General features: G+C 41.0%; 1 pseudogene; it reads left to right on the top strand.

The window, feature by feature from the left end:
* Positions 1-472: 472 nt before the first annotated feature.
* Positions 473-2,621, top strand: LOC149171162 (putative L-cysteine desulfhydrase 1 pseudogene; annotated as a pseudogene).
* The last annotated feature ends 2,328 nt before the right edge of the window (positions 2,622-4,949 follow it).

Genomic DNA, 4,949 nt, shown 5'->3' with positions numbered 1-4,949 from the left:
TAAAAAAGACACAGTGATTTATGAACATCATTAATTTTTAATTATAATATTGAAATTTATAATAAAAAATAATTAATTTACAACTTTTTAATAAATAAATATTCGTTAATAACAAGTCATAAATCATTAATTTTTAATTATAATATTGAAATTTGTAATTAAAAAAAATTAATTTACAACTTTTTAATAAATAAATATTCGTTAATAACAAGTCATAAGGATTTGCAAGAATAAAAAAAGAATAAGAAGAAAATGAAACTAACCTCCCAACAAATTACAATAAAAGGAATCAAACAATAACTTATTTCACTGCAATAGAATAGATCAAACAATAACCATTAATATTGAAATTTACATCAAACAATAACCATTAATATGGAAATTTCACCTTTTACATGTCCATGCATATCCATATGAGAAAAATTAAGATTCAAAGGCTAATTTGATTCTCTCTCAATTTGTGAACAATACACTCTCAATTGGTTATTAAACAAGTAGCTCGTAAGTCAGTAACTGTGTAATTTTTAAGCGAATCCACGATGCAATCGAGAAAATCATACTATGTTTCATGACAAATAATAAGGTTCCACCATGATAAGATTCTGCTACGGGAATGATGCCATCTCTACCTATGCCGTTAGATGGGACCTGGAAAACCAAAATAAAAACCGGTAACCAAGGACACTGGAATCCCTTCTTGGCTCTGAAACTTTTGGAAGGGAAAAGGGGAAGAATCCAAGACTTAAACTAAGATCGTTGTTTTTTATTTTCCCCGTCATAGAAAATGGAGAAAGAGGAACTACTGTGTGAGTATTTTTGTTCCGATGGGCTTGTGGGTCAAGAAGAGAATAAAATGGGTATATATGAAATGTCTGATAAGGATCTCTCAGAGAATCACATGTCGTCCAGGACTGTAGATGGATTGGTATTAAATGAAGAGATCAGAAACCATTCTTTGAATGATAAAAAACAGGGATTAAGGAGAGAAAAACCCATTATTGCGGAGGATGATCATGGTGGCGAGCTGGATTTTATCAGGAGAGAATTTGGGCACCATGAACAGGGCGTATCTCGGATAAATAATGGAAGTTTTGGGACCTGCCCTGCTTCGGTTTTAGATTCACAGGCCAAGTGGGCACGGTTGTGGTTGCAGCAGCCTGATAGTTTTTATTTTGGGCCTTTACAGGAGGGGTTATTGCAATCTCGCAAGACAGTAGCCGAATTAATCAATGCTGCACATGTTGATGAAGTTTCCCTCGTGGACAATGCCACCACTGCAGTGGCAGTTGTGCTCCAACAGGTTGCTTGGGCATTCATGGAGAATAGTTTTCAAAAGGGTGATGCCATACTGATGCTTCATTATGCCTATGGAGCCGTGAAGAAGGCAATCCAGGCTTATGCAGGCCGGGCTGGAGCGTGGATCATTGAGGTTGAGTTGCCATTCCCGGTGCGATCCAATGAAGAAATCATAGAGAAGTTCAGGGCAGCAGTGGACTGTGGCAAGCGAGATGGCGGTAAAATCAGATTGGCAGTCATAGACCATGTAAGTTCCATGCCCTCTGTTCTTGTTCCTGTAAAAGAGCTGATTGGAATATGCAGGGATGAAGGGGTAGATCAAGTTTTTGTAGATGGCGCTCATGCTATTGGGAATGTAGATATTGATATGCAAGATATTGGCGCTGATTTCTACACTAGCAACCTCCACAAATGGTTTTTCTGCCCTCCCTCTGTTGCATTTCTTCATTGCCGACGCACATTTCATCCTATTATGCATCACCCAATTGTTTCTGATGAATTTGGAAATGGATTACCAGCAGAGTCTGGTTGGGTTGGTACTAGAGACTACAGTGCGCAGCTTTGTGTGCCTTCTGCTTTAGAGTTCACTAAAAAATTCAAGGGTGGTATTGATGCTATCAGGCAGAAGAACCACGAGAATGTAGTTGCTATGGGGGAAATGCTAGCTGAGGCCTGGGGAACTGATTTGGGAACATCTCCAGAATTATGCGCGTCTATGGCGATGGTTGCTTTACCAAATAGTTTGGAGGTTTCATCAGACCTGGACGCCTTAAGGTTAAGGTCTCGTCTAAGAATGGAGTTTTCTGTAGAGGTTCCAATTTATTACAGGGCACCGAAGGCAGACTTCCATTCAAATATAGAACCGAGTTTCAAAGCTTATGCAAGAATCTCTCATCAAATTTACAATACTTTGGATGACTATTTGAAGTTGAAAGCTGCTATACTTCAGATTGTAGCAGAGGTGTCTAAAGCAAAGGAAAATGTTTGCTCGTAAAAGCAGTAAGTTCAGTTAGTCTGAAAATGGATAGGCTATTTTTAAAAGTTTGTTTCCACTGCACTCTCTGTACATGGTGATGGAGCATTCAGTAGTAAAGAGAGGAGGGTAAAACAACCAATGAATGGGTTTTATAGATGATTAATTAAGAGACTGTAAATATGCAAATGGATGCTATTGCTTCAACTTTTGCATTTACAACAAAGATGTCTTAATGGGCTTTAAAGATGATTGATTTAGAGAATGTAAATATGCCAATGGATGATATTGTTTCAACTTTTATATTTACAGCAAAGTTGCCTGAAACGGCAGAAATGTGACTTTCTAAACATTTTTCCAACTTTTCTATGCTTTAGAAAAAATTGAAAACCAAAAACTAGAAAACCTTTTCCATTTTAAATAATATACAGCCTGCGTGGTCCTAATGGTTAAGAGGATGTGTTTCTTCCTAAAAAGTCACAAGTTCAAATTCATTGACTTTCGTAGTCAAATTGCTGTGTAGAGGTGGATCCTTTCCCACAAAAGAAGAGAGTCTCATTCGCGAATTTGATGTCTAACTTGGCCTTGACCTTGAAATTATATTATTTTTTTTGTCGGTCAAAATATTTTCATTAATTCTTCAAAAAGATACAGCATATAATCCTGAAACTCCCCACCACATCCTCGTTCATCATCTTCGCTTGGTCGGCCCAATCCCCAGGCTGGCCACAAGGCCCTGCACCTCGCTGGGCATGCCTGCGTCGGCATAGCATAACCACCAGGTTGTCTAAAAGCCAGGTCGTCAGAGAGAAAGAGACACACAACCCTCTCTTGCAATTCTGACTATTCTAGCCCTCTTGAGGGAGCACAACCACACAATAAGTGCAATGACCACTGGCACTTCCAACACACCGACTGTGATTCAAATTAACGCCGCCACCTGAAGACGGGTCCTTTGCAGAGCCTCCGATATAGAAGGGCTGCCCAATTCTGCCTCTCCAGAACCCCAAATCGAAACTTTGCCACCAAACTGCACCCTCCCAAGAAAGGAACAGAGCTGAGGTGGCCAGACACTATCAAAATGCATGAAACAAAAGGTAATTAGAGTAGAAAGGAAATCCCCCGCTTACCACGTTTCCATTGATGACTCGGAGGCTACGCCCAAGGCAAAACTCTGCAACTTGAATTTGCATTGCAAAAGCTTCATTCAATGTTCTTGGAACACACTGTGTGCACCCCCAAATCCATTCCACTGGATCCCACACCACCTTAAAAGTCACTCGAGCAAGCCCAACATTGTAAACATAACACCCACAACCAGCGTCCCTCGATACAGAGCTATCCAAACCAACGGGCATGCACAGGTGAAGAGCCTGTGCACACTCAGTGTTAGTGAAACCGCTCTCCCTACCGCCCATGCCAAAAAACCAAATATTGCTTAAACTTTTAAGCTGCCCTCATATATAGCAAGCCTTCATCTTCTCGAGGCTTCGGTCTGGACGACGCCACTTGGCTTGGTAGCCTCCTCGACTTGACGCACATGTCATGTATCATTGCTTTGCCCACTCGGAGCCGGGATCCGTACACTCCATTCACCCACCCCCATTGGGGTTCCCAAGTCTGCCGCAACAATACGTCTCAGACTTTAAGTTGGTTTGTCCAGTCAGAAGTGACAGGGGGGGCAGTGCAGATAAAGCAATAGGTTTTGAACTTGACTGGCCCAATTCACAAGCAAGTCTACTACTTTGTTTCTTGATCTCAATGAATGAGAGGTGATGACATATGGGATTGAGAGCACCAAGGACTGAATCCTATGGACTAGGAGTTCTAATCGCCAACTCTTGATGACCTTGTGCACTGGAGATCCATTCAACAACTTCTTAACTACTGAAACCGCTAACAGAGAATCCCCATCCAACTGGAGTTTGTAGTATCCCTTCTGTAGTGCAATGGTCAGACCTTGAGCAAGAGCTGAAAATTCAACTACATTGTTGCTTGTGCTACCACAATATTCTGCATCAAAACCCAAGGCATTGTCTACCGATGCCACAAATTCCCCTGGATGACAGATTTCTTGCCGGAAGCCGGTAATTTTTTTTTCAAAAAATCAAAATGCTGGAGTGTTTGAATAATTTCTTTTATGGTGGAAATGGATTCAACACCATCAAGAACCCCTGGGGCACCCAAAACCTTGAAGTTTGACAGTTGTAACCCAAATTAAAAAAAAATTCTGTTGGATTTTGTCTAATCTTGCTGGAATTTCTATTATTTTACGGGCTAATTTGTGGGCTCTTTAGACTACGCTAAACCCAGGGGGCGACCTTCATCATCACGAAAGATTCCTCCATAATCCACTAGCCCTGGGTTTCCTTTGGAGGTGCCATCGAAATTAGGCTTAATCAAGCCGCGGGGAGGGAAAGTAAAGAACTTCGGCGAATGACCCAACATCTCCACTTGTCTAACTGGTCCCAAAGCCACCAAATCATGCAAGATCTCCATATTTTTTAGAATTTGGGCCTCTAGCCCCTCTGCCTACCAATCCTCCTTCGACCAAGCCTTCGAAAGCACCATTTCTTTGATATTTATCTGGTTTTGTCCCAGATCTCATCTCGAGAACTCCTGCTATCTTTAAACACAATCATGTTCCTTGCCTTCCAAACCTTCCAAAGGAGGAAGCCTG

The sequence above is a fragment of the Pinus tabuliformis genome, chromosome 4_2, assembly GCF_031772625.1.
Source record: "Pinus tabuliformis cultivar Carrire ecotype Pingquan chromosome 4_2, CPIR1, whole genome shotgun sequence".
Lineage (NCBI taxonomy): Eukaryota > Viridiplantae > Streptophyta > Pinopsida > Pinales > Pinaceae > Pinus > Pinus tabuliformis.
The sequence above is the reverse complement of the archived record's forward strand: the minus strand, read 5'-3'. Positions and strand labels throughout refer to the sequence as shown.